Source organism: Ochotona princeps, chromosome 4, assembly GCF_030435755.1.
Source record: "Ochotona princeps isolate mOchPri1 chromosome 4, mOchPri1.hap1, whole genome shotgun sequence".
Taxonomy (NCBI): Eukaryota; Metazoa; Chordata; class Mammalia; order Lagomorpha; family Ochotonidae; genus Ochotona; species Ochotona princeps.
The window spans coordinates 70,919,956-70,938,555 of record NC_080835.1 but is presented as its reverse complement, the minus strand read 5'-3'; the positions used below and the strand labels follow the sequence as shown (position 1 = coordinate 70,938,555).

Sequence of the window (18,600 nt, the reverse complement as noted above, 5' to 3'; positions counted from 1 at the left end):
GAAGCCAAATGGGAAGCAGAGCAGTCAGAACCTGAACTGGGCTCTAATATGGGATGCCAGTATTGCAAACAGTGGCTTAACCCAACTCACCACAATGATAATTATATTTAAAAAAAAAAAAGGCGCGGGGCCCAGAGCAGAAGCCTGGTGGCTAAAGTCCTCACCTTGCATATGTCAGGATTCCATATAGCAGCAGTTCATGTCCTGGCTGCCCTGTTTCCCATTCAGCCCCCTGCTTGTGGCCCGGGAAAGCAGTAGAGGACAACCAAAGCCTTGGGACCCCGCACATGCATGGGAGATCTGGAAAAAGCTCCTGACTCCTGGCTTTGGATGGGCTTAGCTCTGGCCGTTGTGGCTACTTGGGGAATGAAACAGCAGATGGAATATCTTTCTCTCTGTCTCTCATCTGTAAATCTAACTTTCCAATAAAAAATAATAAATAAATATTTTTAAAAGGCACAAAACATTTCTGGTATCATGTGTATATCTGTTTATAACTGCATAGAAATCATTTTAAAAAGATACACATTGAATTTTTTTTTTTTTTTAAAGATTTATTCATTTTATTACAGCCAGATATACACAGAGGAGGAGAGACAGAGAGGAAGATCTTCCATCCGATGTTTCACTCCCCAAGTGAGCCGCAACGGGCCGATGCGCGCCGATCCGATGCCGGGAACCTGGAACCTCTTCCGGGTCTCCAACGTGGGTGCAGTGTCCCAATGCATTGGGCCGTCCTCAACTGCTTTCCCAGGCCACAAGCAGGGAGCTGGATGGGAAGTGGAGCTGCCGGGATTAGAACCGGCGCCCATATGGGATCCCGGGGCTTTCAAGGCGAGGACTTTAGCCGCTAGACCACGCCGCCGGGCCCGATACACATTGAATTTTATTCAAGATGTATTTATTCAAATTTTGAAGTTATAGAAGGACACACAGACACATACAGAGAGAGAGAAGAGAGAGAGCGAGCGCTCTTCCATCTTCTGGTTTACTTTCCAGATAGCTGCAATAGCTGGGGATGGGCCAGGCCAAAGTCAGGAGCCAGGAGCTTCACCCAGATCTCCCACATGAAGCCCAAATACTTGCATCTTTTTGTTCTACTTTTTCCAGGTCATTAGCAGAGACCTGTATAAGAAGTGGAGCAGCCAGGTCATGAGCAGGCATCCATGTGGGATACCAATGTCACAGGCAGAAGCTTTACAAGCTATGCCACAATGCTGACCACTTACATTGAATTCTTTTTTTAAAAAAAGATTTATTTATTTTTATTACAAAGTCAGATATACAGAGAGGAGAAGAGACAGAGAGGAAGATCTTCCGTCCGATGATTCACACGGCCGGTGCTGCGCCGATCCAAAGCCAGGAGGAGTCAGGAACTTCTTCCAAGTCTCCCACACGGGTGCAGGGTCCCAAGGCTTTGGGCTGTCCTCCACTGCTTTCCCAGGCCACAAGCAGGAAACTGGATGGGAAGTGGAGATGCCAGGATTAGAACCAGGGCCCATATGGGATCTTGGCACGTTAAAGACGAGGACTTTAACCACTACGCTAGGCCACTGCGCCAGGCCCTCATTAAACTCTTGATTTCAGTTGGAGTATGGAAGGAAATAACAATTTCGTTCTTCATTTTGATTACAAATTATTCTAATTTACATATGAGAGTTTAAAAAAAAAAGTAAAAGGGCTACATTATAGCATGGTGGGTTAAAACGTTGCCTATCCATTTGATCCTGGTTTGAATCCTGGCTGTTCCAGTTCTGGTCGGTCTTCCTGCTAATGTATCTGGGAAAGCAGCAGAAGTTGGCCTCAGTGATTGGGTTCTCGCCATCCAAATGGGATGTAGTTCTTGGCTCCTGTCTTAAGTCTGACCCTGCCCCCACCATTGTGGCCATTCTCAGAGTGAACCAGCAAATGGAAAATCTCTTTATGCCTCTCTGTAATTCTGCCTTTCAAATAAATAAGGGAAATCCTACGGTCCCAAGGCTTTGGGCCGTCCTCGACTGCTTTCCCAGGCCACAAGCAGGGAGCTGGATGGGAAGTGGAGCTGCCGGGATTAGAACCAGCACCCATATGGGATCCCAGTGCGTTCAAGGCGAGGACTTTAACCACTATGCTATTGCGCCGGGCCCAAGGATTTAACTTCTAACAACAATATTCTCTTACATTCTCAACATGTGGTTACAGTAACATAACCACATGTTATTATCTAACACAAAAATTAGTTTGAATTCTTTTTAATCATCTAATGTAGAAAATTACGCCATTACCTAAGCCCTAGTCCCCCTCCCTTAGCTTGCGTTTCCTCGCAAGCTATTCACTGTGAGGATTCTAAGTCAGCTCCTTATTAAAGGTTAACTCACTGGGGCCATTGGAGGACAACAGGCTAATTCTCCATCTGCAGTGCTGGCATCCCATACGGATGCTGGCTGAAGTCTTGGCTGCTACATGTCTCATCCAGTTCCTTGCTGATAGACTAGGAGGTTAGCGGAGGATGGCCCCCCTGCACTCACATGAGATATCTGGAAGCAAGTTCTGGTCCCTGGATTTTTCACATGTGACTGCAGTGGGGTAAAGGGTAGGGGCTGCTCCTTGCTGCCAAACCTCATCAGTACCTGGGGATGGACAACAGTCATTTGATATCATCTTAGAGACCCTGATGTGGGGAGCAGTGTCTCAAGGATGTTACTTAAATGGTTTTGATAGTTTGGGGATGTTGTCAATTTTTTTGCTTCAGAGTTGAGAAAATCTTTCCAAGGTCTAGTAGTTGACAAAAATAAACAAATAATAAAAAAAATCAATTCATTAAATTAAGGGATCAAGTTGACTCTGTAAGACCCCAGATCATCAGATTCACAATTAGTTAACATCCCAAAACTAGACTCCATTTTAAAATGCTTTGCAAGAACACCAGAGCCTTTGATCCAACGACGTCATAACCACAGACCAGAAGACATGGTGTCATCACAGCACTCTCAGAAGAGCACACCAATCTCCTGTCACTGACAGGCAAGGGAGGGCCACGAGACCGTGCGTGGGCAGGAGGTCACACATGGGTTGATCACACATTGCTCAGTCCCACCTGTAACCTCTAAGTTAGCCCCCACCCTGGACTGAATTGTGGAATAGTAAGTTAAGCCACTGCTTGTGACACCAGCATCCCATACAAGTGCTGGCTGGCTCCAGTTCTGGCTACTCCACTTTTGATCCACTTTTGATCCAACTCCTTGCTAAAGTGCCTAGGAAAACAGTGGAGGATGATGGCCCAGGTATCCATGGATGATGGGCCCTTGATATCCATGTAGGAAACCCAAGTGGAGTTCTAGGCTCCTGGTTTGCACCTGGTCCAGTTCCAGATGTTGTGGGCATTTGGGAAGTAAGCAAGGAAATGTAAGATCTGCCTCTCTGTCTCTTTCTCCGTAACTCTGCCTTTCAGATAAAGAAACTTTTAAAAAGAAAGAGAGAGAGAAGGAAAGAAAGAAAGAAAGGAAGGAAGGAAGGAAGGAAGAAGGATCAACTACCTTCATGCTTGTTCAGGCATCTGGGAAGTGAACACCAACTGCCTGACTCCTTGTCTGGGTCATTTCAAAATATTCTTTTCTCCACTGCCTTGGTGTCAGTGACTGACTTGTTGGGTATTAGATGAGTGAAAAGTTTTTATTTTCAGTTTTACAATACCTCGCTCCAACATAATTTATCTCAATTTCCCTAAAATGCTTCTTCTTCTTCTTCTTCTTCTTCTTTAACATCGGAAGGGTAACATCAGAAGGGTGTCAGTGTCATAACAAGATCTGAGGGAGAGTCACCACATACAAAAGTGTGGAAACCCAGTCACCGTGCCTGCTTCTGTACCACAGAAGAATCCCAGGAAGTCATTAATGAGTTGCTGTTCTCACAGCTCAAGGGCCAGTCCAGGTCACACATTGCACCTGATGCGGTTTGTATGATATGAACTGGGTTGAGTCAGGACTGTGTTTCCCAGAACCCTATCCCCTGAATGGTTTCAGGTTAGAGTTGAGAAAAAGAAGAATTTGCATGTGATTTGAAAGGCAGAATAAAACAGCAAGTTGTATTGCCTGAAGATCAACATGGTCAGATGTGGAGGCAGAGCATCAGTGAGCTCTAACTTGTCTTTGCTTTGCTTTACTCAGCGTCCGTAAATTCTTCCCAACAGCTGACCTCCACCTGTCCCCAGACCCAACCAGACACGTGGTACGTGGATCCACAGAGGTGGTGGCCACACAGTTACCCCAACAAACATTCCCATCACAGTCACATGTCAGGTGTGGTGACTCTGATCTTCTGATTGTTGGCTTGGTCCTTCACCTCCTCAGCTCCTACCACAGCTGTGGAAAGTATTACAACTATTACCAAATCCATATCTCATAATGTAGAGTGGCTCTAATTCCCTGGCTGATATGACTATGGGACAGTGTTAGATGATGATCACCAACCGCCCGCCCGCTGGTGGAATAATATCAGCAAGTTGTTCAGAGTTGTAATGGAAGCTTCATTGGAAAATCCACTCCTGGGCCCCCTTCGCACAGAGGGGAAGGAAGATAGAGGCGAAAAGGGCAGCTGAGATACATGTTGAGGAGTTTTATACCCCTACAGACATGTAGGCAGGCAAAGAGGCTGTCTGTGCCCCAACTATGTAAGGAATGTCCATTCAGGTGTGTCATTGGTCAACTGGAATCCCGCCAGGTCGGTGACGTGATTGACTCCTGTGGCCCCTTCTGTTCCAGGCTGAAGCCTGGGAGACATGTCGGGTCTGGAGCAGGTCAGCCCCTCGTCTCCAGTGCAGCCATCAGACAGATTCCTAAGGATTTCTTTTTTTTAAAAAAAAAAAAAAAAGGTTTATTCAGTTTATTACAAAGTCAGATATACAGAGAGGAGGAGAGACAGAGAAGAAGATCTTCCGTCCGATGTTTCACTCCCCAAGTGAGCCACAACGGCCGGTGCACGCCGATCCGATGCCGGGAACCAGGAACCTCTTCCGGGTCTCCCACGCGGGTGCAGGGTGCCAATGCATTGGGCCGACCTCGACTGCTTTCCCAGGCCACAAGCAGGGAGCTGGATGGGAAGTGGAGCTGCCGGGATTAGAACCGGAGCCCATAAGGGATTCCGGTGCGTTCAATGAGAGGACTTTAGCTGCTGGCCATCATGCTGGGCCTGACATTTTTATTCTTTATAAACTACTTGGTCTAAGCTATTTTGTATAGGAACCCAATAGCTATTCTTTGTGGAAAAGAGCTATGATTATTATTATCATCGTCATTTTAAATGATGATGAACAGAGTAGCTTTGTTTCACATCTTTGCAAATCTCTTGCATCCCTGGCTTCAGTGGAACAGGTGGATTTTCCTGAAAATGCTTCCTAACAGGGTCTCAGGGACCTCCCAGATTCCCAGGCTACATCTGGGTCAACCCTGCTGCAGTGTTACCCTCAGGACTGGGGTCCCTCTGCCCCTCTGTTGCTTACCAGTGAGGATGACCCAGTGTGATAGCCTAGCACTTAAATCCTCTCTTTGCCATGTGCCAGGATCCCATAAGGGTGCCGGTTCATATCCCAGCTACCCCACTTTCTGTCTAAGTCTCTGCTTGTGGCCTGGGAAAGCAGTAGAGTATGGCCCAAAGCTTTAGGACACTGTAGCCATGTGGGAGACCCAGAAAAAACCTCCGGGCTCCTGGCTTCGGATCAGCTTAGCCCCAGTCACTGTGGCCACTTGGGGAGTGAACCAGCAGTTGGGAGATCCTTTTCTCTGCATCTCCTTCTCTGTATATCTGCCTTTCCAATAAATCTTAAAAAAAAAATTAACGCTTATCGATCTTGCAGGAGACACGGTTTTGGCAAGGGGATTGTCACAAAAGGTGGTAACAGGATAAAGTTTAAATCAGCCAGCCAAAATCACAATGAAATTTCATGTGGAATGTCTCACATTTGCATTTGTCTCTATTTTTAGACAGCTGCACGTGTAATAGAGGCACAGGTTGGGAAGGTCCGGCCTGACAGTAGTTTGTATGAAAAAGATCTGGCAGTTTAGGTCAACCACAAGTTAAATATAAACCCACAGCTTGTAACGTGATGTTAAGCAGCATCCATCCATATACTTGTAGCCACTGAGCTGGGGCAGACAAGCAGGGCTGCTTGGACTAAGCTGGGGAGAGGAGAGAGCAGTTGCATTTTTCCTTACTCCAGGCCCAACCTGCGGATCCAGAAAATTCAGAGTGGATAAGATTCATGTAGCGTTAGCATTCTGCTAACCATATGGTTTGAATACACAAAAAAGCTAAATCCACAATAACAATCGTCCCTTGCAGACTTTCAAAGCCCATAGGACAAGGACATCTCACCACAGGTGGGACAGGAGTCTCTCCTCCAATTCCTGAACACCACTCACCCCTAGCAGGTGGTTCTGGCCAGAGGCTTCCATGCAGTGAGCTACTTCAGCAAAAACACTCAGGCTCCTTCTCCCCATCACCTGGCAGCCTTCCTCAGCATTTGCCCTTAACTTGGCCACCTGGAGCTCAGCTCTTCCCATCGTCATAAAGGTCTGACTACATCCTGCCCATTTCTAAGACAGCATCTTTGGGCCTATGTTGTCAGGTGGTTCCACTCCTTCTCTCTTGGGTAAAGAAACAAGTTTCTCCAAAAGTCTCCAAGGATGGCCCAGACTGAACACGCTTCTGGCAGGTGGCAGATTCTCTTCCTTTGCTCCAATCTGCGCAAGTCTTGAGTCTGGAACTCTTGTCTGGGCCCTCCATGGTTGTAGAGGATTATCAATGAGCTGGAAATGGTCCAGAGTATGATTGAGGTGACACACCAGCTATGGCATTACACATGGGTTCAAATCCTTGGGCTTGCTGCTTGCTAACTATAAGAACTCTGCACAAGTTACTCAAGCCCTAGGAAATTCAATTCGCCCGCATGATATTTTTTTTAGAGATGCACTCATTGGAAAGGCCTGTTACTGGGACAAACTCAGTCTGGATTGCTAGACAAGAACCACTCAGCACACCAGAGTGGAGGGTCACTTTAGGAGACAATGGGGTTGTTAGATGTGGCAGACTGTTCTCCAAAGGCTCCTCTCCACTTTACAAACCAATAGGGCATTTTTTTTTTAAAGGAGAAATGGTCATTGTGGGAGGTCAGGGAAGATAATAGGTCTCGAAATTCTTAAGTAAGATTGGTCACAAGTAAGTCACAAGATTAGTCACAGGTAAGTCACATGATTCGTAGCTTTTGTTGAAATATAAAAAGATGGGAAGGAAAAATGCATTTATTACAAGCAGCCTGACAGATACCTGATTCATTCCCCAAATGTGCACAACAGCTGGGGCTGGGCCAGACTGAAGCCAGGAGCCAGAAACTTCACCTGGATCTGCCAACTGGGTGGCAAGAACCCCAGTACCTGAGCCATCCTCTGCTTCCTTCCCCAGGTGCATCAGCAGGAAACTGGATCAGAAGCGGATTAGGCTCGATAGGAGCCAACACCCCTATACAGGATGCCAGTCAACACCACAGGCAATGACTTGGCCCACTGCTACACCACGCCAGCCTCTCACTTATGAAATGCAATGATTACCAGCTATTCTGAAGATAGGCCAGGATAATCCGAGTAAAATGTTTGTCATGGTATCTGACACCCAGTAATTATTCATTCCAGAGGAATTGTGTAAATTACATTTCATTAAAAAAAAAGGGTCCACTGTGGTGGTTCAACAGGCTAATCCTCCACCTGTAACCTCTAGCATCCCATATGGGTGTCAATTTGTGTCCCGGTTGCTCTGCTTCCCATTCAACTTCCTGCTTGTGATCTGGGAAAGAGCTCTGACTGTTGCAGCCATTTGGGAAGTGAACCAACTCTTTCTGTCTTTCCTTCTCAGTATAAATCTCCCTTTCAAGTAAAAATAAGTAAATCTTAAAAAAAAAAAATTATGTGAAAATTTCCAAAGATTACCATTATCTGAAAAAATGCCTTTCCCCTACAACATCAGCCCCGAACATGATCTGAGGGAGAAACAGCACCCCAGGGAGCCTGGCACACACACATTGGGCTCTACTTTTACATTCCTGAAAGTCTTCAGGCAACTGTCCCCGATGGACAATGGAGCCACGTCAGCTTTGAAACACCAGTTTTCCACTTTCTTCTCTTTCCTAACAACCTTCTAAGATGTCAGTGTCAGGTGGCAGTGGGGGCTGGGATGTCAAGGGTCTGATGTGTCCCTCTTCTGCTTCCCCATCCATAGCAAAAAAGATTGCAGCAGTGCAGCCCTTAGCCACCCCATCCCTGCCAAAGCCAAGGCCAAAGAAGAGGACAGATAGAAGCCCACAGACCACAAAGTCTCAAGAGTTAAAAATTACGATGAGGCAAGTAGATGAAATATGGTCTCTCCTACCTCAGCACATATGCCTTTGTAGCAACCAGGTAAGGCCAGCCAAATTTAACATCCTTTTTTTTTTTTTTTCTAAGGTTTTATTATTATTGGAAAGCCAGATATACAGAGAGGAGGAGAGACAGAGAGGAAGATCTTCCATCCGATGTTTCACTCCCCAAGTGAGCCACAACCGGCTGGTGCGTGCCGATCCGTTGCCGGGAACCAGGAATCTCTTCCAGGTCTCCCACATGGGTGCAGGGTCCCAAAGCTTTGGGCCGTCCTCTACTGCTTTCCCAGGCCACAAGCAGAGAGATGGATGGGAAGTGGAGCTGCCGGGATTAGAACCGGCGCCCATATGGGATCCCGGGGCTTTCAAGGCGAGGACTTTAGCCGCTAGACCACACCGCCAGGCCCTAACATCCTTCTTTAAAGATTTAAGATAACTTGGCCAGGTGTGGTAGCCTAGTGGCTAAAGTCCTCATCCTGCATGTGCCAGGATCCCGTATGGGTGCTGGTTCGTATCCAGGCTGCTCCACTTTCTATCCAGCTCCCTACCTGTGGCCTCGGAAAGCCACAAGGATGGCCCAAAGCCTTGGGACCCTGCATCCATATGGGAGACTCGGAAGAAGCTCCTGGCTTTGGATTGGCTCAGCTCTGGCCGTTGCAGCCACTTGGGAAGTGAACCAGCAGATGGAAGATCTTTCTCTCTGTCTCCCCTTCTCTTTGAAAATCTGCCTTTCAAAAAAAAAAAAAAAGCTTCTTGTTAATAAACAGGAATGGAATGGAGCAGAATGGAACAGAATGGAATGGAGCTGAGGGTTGGGCATGGACTACATGGAAAATGAGTTTACCCGCTGTAATAAGGATATATGCTACTTAATGAATTTTTAATTTAATTTTTGAATTTCTATTTATATTTGCTGAGCTGTGACATCTCACAACTTTCAATACTTATTATTTGAAAGTGACAGAGAGATCCTCCATCTATTTGTTCACTCCTCAAATGCCTGCAACAGTCCTGGCTGGGTCAGGCTGAAATCAGGGGCCAGCGACTCCAGCTGGGTCTCTCTCCCACATGCGTGCAGGGATCCAAGCACTTTGACCATCATTTGTTGCCTTCCCAGGTGCATTAGCAGGGAGCTGGATATGAAGCAGCACAACTGGGACTCAAACATGCTCTCTGATATGAGATTTGGGTTTATAAGCCTTGACCTTACCCATTACACAATACCTGCACCCCACCTCATGTGTTTCTTGCTATAGCTCATACCTCCCTCCCAGCCCCAGCCCCCAAAGTTTCAAATCCGCTTTACAGGCTGGAATAACATGTGATTATTTGATTTAAGATTGGAGCAATTTCCCCAAAATCATTCAAAAAATAGTCCTTTCTTACCCCCATTGGTCTGAGCCCCCCTTTCGCAAGCACTGAATTCTAATTCTGGCAGTCAACCAGTGTTTTCTCGGCATCTCCCGTATGCTGTTCCAACACTAAGCCTGGGGGAAGTGACAACTGGTAAATAAAAGCAGTCCCTGTCCTTGTTCCTAGCACTCCGCCAGGGCATCTGTCTGGGTTATCTATTGCACTCCATCCATCTTTCTATGGATTTTTGCTACAGCACCACAACTGTTATCAGTGTAATTGCCATTGATTGAACATCTGCTAAGGGCCAGGCACCGTGCTAAGTAGTTCCTTGAATACATCTGACAAGGCTAGAAATGATACACTCACTCATACTTGACTGGATGAGGAAACAAGCCGGGAGCTATTAGGAGGCCTTCCCTAGGGGACTGTCCCTGTCAGCTCCGGTGGCCCTCACCAAGTTTTACAGGCCATGCAACTCACACAGTAGAATTCCTCTCTCGGTTCTGGAGGCTGCAAAGCCCAAACTCAGCTCCCAGCTTGTCTGGTTTCTGCTGAGAATTCCCTCCTGGACTCAAAGACAGCTCCCTTCTCGCTGGCCTTTCCTTTGGGCTTTTTATTTCCTCCAACTTAATATTGCATTTATTATTTCTTGGGATAACATATTTTTCATTTACATTAGAGTCAAAAGCATAATGGTCTTACTAAATACAGAATTCAACAAATTTAAAAAAAAAAAACATGATCCAGCTCGAGATACACACACTAATGAAATGAAAAGATGATCAACTTCATCACATAAAATAAATTTGAAAATAGATTGGGGCCCGCGCTGTGGCATTAGCAGGTAACATGGGTGCCTGTGGCACTGGCATCCCATACCGGCACCTGTCAGTGTTCCTGCAGCTCCATTTCCAAACCATCTCTCTCTTAATGTGCCTGGGAAAGAGCAGAAGATGATCCAAGTGCTTGGACTCAGAAGAAGCTCTTGGCTCATGACTTCAACCTTACCCAGCCCCGGCTTTCTTTTCTTTCTTTATATATATATAGCTATATAAACATATATATGTTCATTATATACTGAGCAATATATATATCATATATATTGTTCATTTTTATTGGAAAGACATATTTACAGAGAGAAGGAAAAACAGAAAGATCTTCCGTCTGCTGGTTCACTCCCCAAATGGCTGCAGTGCTCAGAGTTAAGCCAATCCAAAGCCAGGAGCCAGGAGCCTCTTCTGGGTCTCCCACGTGGATAGAGTCCCAAAGCTTTGGGCTATCCTTTACTGTTTTTCTAGGCAATAAGCAGGGACATGAGCTTGGGAAACTCAAAAGAAGCTCCTAGCTCCTGGCTCCTGACTTCGGATCAGCTCAGCTCCAGCCGTTACAGACACTTGGGGAGTGATGATCTTGGGGATACTTGGGGATGAAAGATCTTCTTTCTGTCTCTCCTCCTCTCTGTATATTTGACTTTGCAATAAAAATAAAATAAATCTTTAAAAAAAAGGAGCTGAATGGGAAGTAAAGCAGCTGGGACATAAACTGGTATCCCTATGGAGTTCTGGTTCTTGCAGTGATAGAATTAGCCAACTGAGCCAAAGCAATGGGCCCCTGGCCTTCAAATCAATAAATAAATATTTAAAAGTAATAGAGCATAAATAATTAAAGCAATAGTATATAAATCCTATTTGTTTGTAATGCTAAGGGAAATGAGCCAATCCCAAAAGGTTAAATACCACATGTTTGCCTTAATTTAAGATGATATGATGTTATGTATAACATGTTATGTTATGTATGTTATATGTTGTGTATAAACTAAAATTGAAATGTCAATGAGGTGGTCACAGAAGGTGGTTAAGAACTCGCATTTACTTTTACCATATTGGTTACTCATTACTATGTCAATTAATTCCATAACGATGTAAATTTGTGCTGATGGTATGTTGGAGCTTTCAATTGACTGGGATGATGCTCTGCTGGCTCTGTCTTCAGACCAGAGAGGGTATACCTAAGAAGCCGTTGGACTTGACTGGACAATAAGATGCTGGACTCTATGTTTGGTATACGCTTGCAATGGGGGAATCTCAACTGAACTTGAGCTGTGGTTATGCAACAAGGTGGAGGAATCCACCATGGTGGGAGGGTTTGGGGAGGGGTGGGGAGAACCCAAGTATCTATGTAATTGTGTCACATAATACAATGTAATTACTGAAGTTAAATAATAAATATATATATAAAAAAAAAAGAGAACTGAAAAAGCCAATTTCAGAAGAAACCAAAAATAAATAAATAAATAAATAAATCCTATTTGTTTGACAAAATTTAAAACAAAATTTGGGCCCGGCACAGTGACCTAGCGGCTGAAGTCCTTGCCTTGAAAACGCTGGGATCCCATATGGGTGCCGGTTCTAATCCTGGCTGCTCCACTTCCCATCCAGCTCCCTGCTTGTGGCCTGGGAGGGCAGCTGAGGATGGCCCAAAGCTTTGGGACCCTGCACCCGTGTGGGAGACCTGGAGGAGGTTTCTGGCTCCTGGCTTCGGATCGGCACAGCATTGGCCGTTGCATTCACTTGGGGAGTGAATCATTGGACGGAAGAGCTTCCTCTCTGTCTCTCCTCTTCTCTGTATATCTGACTTTGCAATAAAGATAAATAAATATTTTTTAATTTGACAAAATGTCATAGTTGTTGCAAAACCGGAACATTTTTTGAAATTTTTTTGGCTCCCACATATACGGTAGAACATGTAGTATTTGTCTTTCTATGTCTGGCTTGGCTTATCTCAATCAACAATAATGTCCTCTGGTTCCGACCATTTTGCTGAAAATTCCTTTGTGCTTTAAGGGGAGGATTTAGGGTTTCCTTATAAGAATTGGAGAGTGTAGGGCTTGGCAGCGTGGCCTAGTGGCTAAGGTCCTCGCCTTGATCCCATATGGCCGCTGGTTCTAATCCCGGCAGCTCCACTTCCTCTCTATCTCTCCTCCTCTCAGTATATCTGACTTTGTAATAAAAATAAAATAAATCTTTAAAAAAAAAAAAAAAGAATTGGAGAGTGTGGCATAATGGGTAAAGCCACTGCCTGAAATATTGGCATCCCATATGAGTGCCAGTTCATGTCTTGGATGCTCCAGTTCTAATGCATCTCCTTGCTAATGACCCTGAGGAAAGCAACAGAAGATGACCCGAGTGTTTGGGCCCCTTCCATATACCTGGGAGATCCAGAGGAAGCTCCTGGCTCCTGGCTTCAGTCTGTCCCAGTCTTGGCCATTGTGGCCATCCATTTAAGGGGTGAGTAAGCGGATGGTAAACTGATCAATCTCCCTTCCCCAACCCTATCCCTGTTAAACAAATCAGCAGAAGGCAGCCTGAGTTCATGGGACTAAGGTGGAGTCTGGGTGGAGCTCTGGGTAGACTGCTGAAGGATGTGGAGCTGCAGGGGCACTCCAGGCACCTGGATTGACATCACACAATTTAAAAAGTGACGGTTCAGTCTCATATTTTCAAATTGGTGATGGGGACTGGCGCTGTGCTGCAATGGGTTAAGCCACCATCTGTAGCACTGGTATCCTCTATGGTTGCTGGTTCGTGTCCCAGCTGCTCCACTTTCAATTCAGCTCTGTGCTCATGGCCTGGGAAAGCAGGAGAAGATGGCTGAAGCTCTATCTTGGCTGTCGTGTATGCCAATGGAAGTTATGGCCTTGTCCAGCTCAATCTGTCCCCAGACTTGGCCCACACAAACACTGACAAGTGTTACAGCCTTGCCTGGCCTGCCCGTCTGCTACCCCAGCTCTTGTGCTCCTCAGCAGGAAATGCAGCCTTTAAAGGAGTTCCCCAAATTCCCCTACCTGCTTCCAGCCCTAGATCTCACACGTGCCAGCAGATATAGCGGCCCTGCTTTGGTTTGGTCTGCCCTCAATCCCAGCTTTTGATGGGCGGGTGGGTTATACAGCCTGACCCTGCCTGGCATCCTCTCAGCCCAGTTCTGGTGAATGTCAGATGGGTTCCTGTCAGGTGAGTTCTGTGGTCCAGCCTGGTTTGGCCTTTCACCACCCCAAGATCTCCATGCAAACTGGCAGGTGCTGCAATCCCATGAAGACGAGCACACAAGCCCCTTACAGAATCTGCCTCCAGATCCAGTTCTCTTGTGTTCTGGTGGATGCTGCAGCCCAGTCTGATGTGGCCCACCCGCTACTCCAACACTCATGGGCAGGTACTGCAGCAAAGCCCAACAAGGCATGCCACAGCTTTTGCATGTGCCAGCAGGTGGCAGGTAAGGCTAGTTGGCCAGTTCATGTAATCCAACTCTCCAGTTACGATCTGGGAAAGCAGCAGAAGATGCCCGAGTCCTTCAGCCCCTGCACCCACATGGGAGACCTGGAAGAAGCTCTTGGGCTTGCTTCAAATCTCCACTCAACAGCTTAGTCTTTCCAGAACCAGTCTCTCTCTTTGCATTTATTTTTGTTAGCAGTACTCATGACCTTCTGATTGGTCATGCTGCTCTGGAGTGCTGTTTAACTTGCTTGTTGTTTGTATTTCCTCAACAAGACATGAACAGAGGCATCTCAGCTTTGTTGGCTGCCGTGGCCCCAACCCTCCGCTTCAACCCAGCGCATGGAAACTTCTTCTAATTGTTGATCACACTGGATGAGCACATGCTAACTCCAATGATTATTTTAACATTTTGGAGGCAGTAAGAGGGAGCCAAAAAAGAACAATCAGAAGCATTGACATTTAGCACTGAAACCTACCAATGGTATTTATGAGAAGGTGCTCAATGAACAGGTATACTGCAAATTTAAATGGATACCATGGTTATAAGTTTGAAAAATGTGCATCTAAGAAAAATGATAGTGCACAACAGTTATTTCTCATAACAACTTCATGACTGATTTTTTTCTTGCTGCTTTCTTATGAGGTATAATGTTGCTCCTAAAGCAGAACGAAAATTTAACTTGCTGAAATATGAGCAGTGTTATATGCTCCACATAAAAGCAAAATAGGAGTGAGCATTTAGCTCACAGTTAAGAGGCTTGGAGCTCATGCACAGCGCCTGGGTTCAATTCTCAGCTCTGGCTGCGGACTCTAACTTCCTACTAATGTAGACCCTGGGATGTGGTGATGATGGCTCAAATAACTGGGTTCTTACTACCCATGCGGGAGACCTGGATTGAGTTCCTTGCTCCTGGTTCCAGTCCTAATCCATCCCTGGCCATTATAGTCACTTGGGGGAGTGAACCAATAGATGGAATTCTTGCCGCCTCTTAAATCAATCCAAGAAACAAATCACAACAACAAAAGCAAATTTTGCCTTGTATTTTCTGAAATGCTTAGACAGGTCTGGAAAACGTAGATGCTACCCTGGCTACTATAGGTATCCCCAGGAAGAACTGGGACTGATCATAGGGCTTTTGCTGTAACAGTCAAAGCATTGATGAAAAACTGTATTCTTGTATAGTATAAATAGATTTTTAAAAGCCAGCTAGAGGACCCAGTGCTATGGTGTAGTAGGTTAAGCCTGCAACGCTGGCATCTCACACGGGCACCAGTTCAAGTCCCAGCTGCTCCACTTCTAATCCAGCTACCTGTTTATGGCCTGGGAAGATAGTGGAGGATGGCCCTAGTGTTTGGGACACTCCACCCATGTGGGAGACCCAGAAGGAACTCCAGCTTCAGACCAACTTCGTCCTGGTCATAGTTGTCATTTCGGGAGCAAACCAGTGGATGGAGGCTTGTTCTCACTCTCCCCTCTCTACCACTTTTTAATGTTTATTTTTTTAATTTTTACATTCTCTTTTTTTTTTAATTTTTTGTTTTGCTTTATTTTGTTTTGTTTTGTTAACAACTTGAATGAATCTAGCTAGGGAACATTATACTGAATGGATATGTTAACCAAAGACAAATACCACATGATCTCACATAAATGTGAAATTTTCTAAAAGTAAAACTCACAGAAGTTAAAAATGCAATAGTGGTCACCTTGAGCAGAGACTTCGGGCATAGGGAGACACAAACAATGGAGTGATAAGAGTTGAAGGGTACAAAGTTTGAGGTAGACAGAAAGAATTATGTCTGATGATCTATTACATATTATGGTAAACTCATATGAAAGGATTTCAGGAATTTTGTGATAAAAATGGATTTCAATGATGCTTATTTTGGCACAAAGGTTCTTAAAAGCCACTCACAGTATTCTCTTAACAAACAGCTTCCTGAAAATGAATTTGAAAAATGAATTTGAAAATGAATTTGAAAAAATTCATTTTGGTGCAAAACCTGAAAAATCCATGCATGAGAGGTATCTACATTCTCTTTTTAATAATATTTAAGTGGTTGAGAGGGATGTGTGCCCATGTGGGCCTCTGATTAAGGTGGGGAGGGACAAGTATGGAGGAAGGTAGGTAGGACGTATGTTTAAAGTTTGTTTGTTTTTTTGTCTTTTTTCCTGTGTCCACAAGAGAGGAGGCAGAGAGCACTGCTCCTTGCTGTCAAAATACATCAGAACCCAGGGATGGGGGATGGTCATTTGAGATGCCTTAAAGACCCTAATTTGGGTAAAAGAGTATTTCGAGGGTGTTACTTGAGCGGTTTTGATAGTTCTGAGAAGTTGTCAGTTTCGTTGCACCAGGGATGAGAAAATCTTTCCAAGTCCACCTTGTTGCATCCATAGGTTCCGAAACATGCTGCAAAGCTTCAAAACATACACGATCTGCGGGGCTATCCACAGGATGGGCAAGTCAGAAAATTCCATTCTCTAGCTGGCCAAGGCCAATAGAATTGTCTCCAAGAACTTCTGAGAATCCAGGATGCTGACAGGATTGGGATCTTTCACTGAGTGACTGACCAATAAAGGGAGAAAACAAAAAAGGGGGGGTGAGGGGGAAGAGGTGGTGGTGGCAAGTGCAATACTTAGCCTGCAAGTGCCAGCACCCAGTATGGGTGCTTGTTGGTGTCCAGGCTGCTCTGCTTCCCACCCAGCTCCCTGCCCGTGGCCTGGGAAAGCAGTAGAGGATGGCCCAAAGCCTTGGGAACCTGACCCACATGGAAGGTCCAGAAAAAACTCCTGCCTCCTGGCTTCAGGTCAGTTCAACTCCAGCCATTGTGGCCATTTAGAGTGAGCCAGCAGACAGAAGATTTTTCTCTCTCTGTCTCTCCTTCTCTCTGTAAATCTGATCTGCCTTTCCAATAAAAATAAATCTTAAAAAAAGAAAAAGAAAGAAAATGTGGTTTCCAACTATAGACTCTCCAAAGCAACAGAACCCGTTCCTGCCCCAACTCAAATTACCTTCATTTAGACACAAACGTGAGGTTTGGGTAGAGGTCAGGAAACCCCTATCTCATATGAGACTGTGGCTCCCGTGGCTCCAGGTAACACCACCAGCGCTAGCTACCTGCACTGGATGTGGATAGGGTGCCTAGAACACCCTCACTTTCTCCTCCCTGAATCCAGCGGGGAACCCAAAAGTTCGCATTGCAGACTCCCAGCCCACTAAGGGGAAGGTGCATGGACCCTTTGGATGTGAGTTGGTCTCCTGCCTGGAGAAAAGGCTGGAGAGAAACCGGCCTCCTAAAAACATTCCAACAAGCAAATTCTTGTTGATCAGTGACCACTGGGCAGCAGCCAAGTGGCTTTGTGTCACAGATGCACCTGTACTGGCCACATCCTCATGCACTCACCTCACATTAAGGGACCCCCTAGACACACACACACCACCCGACCCACCACTAATGACATTCTGTGCTCCACTCACCCCACAGCAGGTGCCACATGCCCACATTGGCAAGGTCAAGTTGGAAGCCCCTTCCCTCCCATTCCCAGGCTTATCCTGAGCCACTGTCTACTCCACTGTGCAGACCAAGGAATCCCCTCTGCAGCTGACCAGGGCTCAGCTCCTGTGCCTCTCTCCAGGACAGCAAGTTCCACAGTTACAAGCTGAGTCAACCTCCAAGGGCTTTGTGCACTGTGGCCCCCCTCCTCTCCACCCAACATTGGGGAGAGATATTTCTGAATCAGGCCAAGGATAATGGCCCACATGATCAAGCTGAGCTTGTCTCCTGGTGGCAATAGCTGGGCTACCTGTCCTCACCCTGTCCCCGCACCAGCCCAGCACAGGGCCAGGGTCCCTGGAGGGTCACACAGCACCATCAAAGGCAAGAACTTTGCCTACCACAGAACCACAGCCACAGTTTATAACCACAAAGCTTCCAAGGCACCTGGCTTCACCAGAAGTACAAGTCCACTTATGTATTTTTTTAAGATTTATGTGTTGATTTCTCTGAAAGAGAGAGAGAAATATCTCAAACACTGGTTCACTCCCCAGATGTTCTCAGTAGCCAGGGCTGCGCCTGGCTGAAGCCAGAAAGCAAGAGCTTCCTTGGGGTCTCCCACATGCACGGCAGGGGTCATTACCTACTACCCTTCATCAGGAACTTGGATAGGCTCTGCAGCAGCTGAAACTCAAATCAGTATTTTAACATGGGATGTCAGTACCACAGGCAGTGACTCCACCCACTGCACCACAATGCCAGCCCAGGATTTTTTATTTAAAATTTATTTTATTTTTATTGGAAAGGCAGATATACAGAGAGAAGGAGAGACAGAGAGGATGATCTTCCATCCAATGGTTCACTCCCCAAGTGAGCGCAATGGCTGGAGCTGAGCCAATCCAAAGCCAGGAGCTTCTTCCAGGTCTCCCACGCGGGTGCAGGGTCCCAAAGCTTTGGGCCGTTCTCGGCTGCTTTCCCAGGCCACAGGCAGGGAGCTGGATGGGAAGTGGAGCAGCCAGGACAAAAACCAGCTTCCATATGGGATGCCAGCACTTACAAAGTGAGGATTTAGACATTGAACCATTGTGCCAGCCCCTGGCC

General features: G+C 46.0%; 1 pseudogene; it reads right to left on the bottom strand.

Annotated features, from left to right (window-relative positions):
* Positions 1–3,740: 3,740 nt before the first annotated feature.
* LOC118759634 (small nucleolar RNA U13) lies at positions 3,741–3,857 on the bottom strand (annotated as a pseudogene).
* Between the last annotated feature and the right edge of the window lie 14,743 nt (positions 3,858–18,600).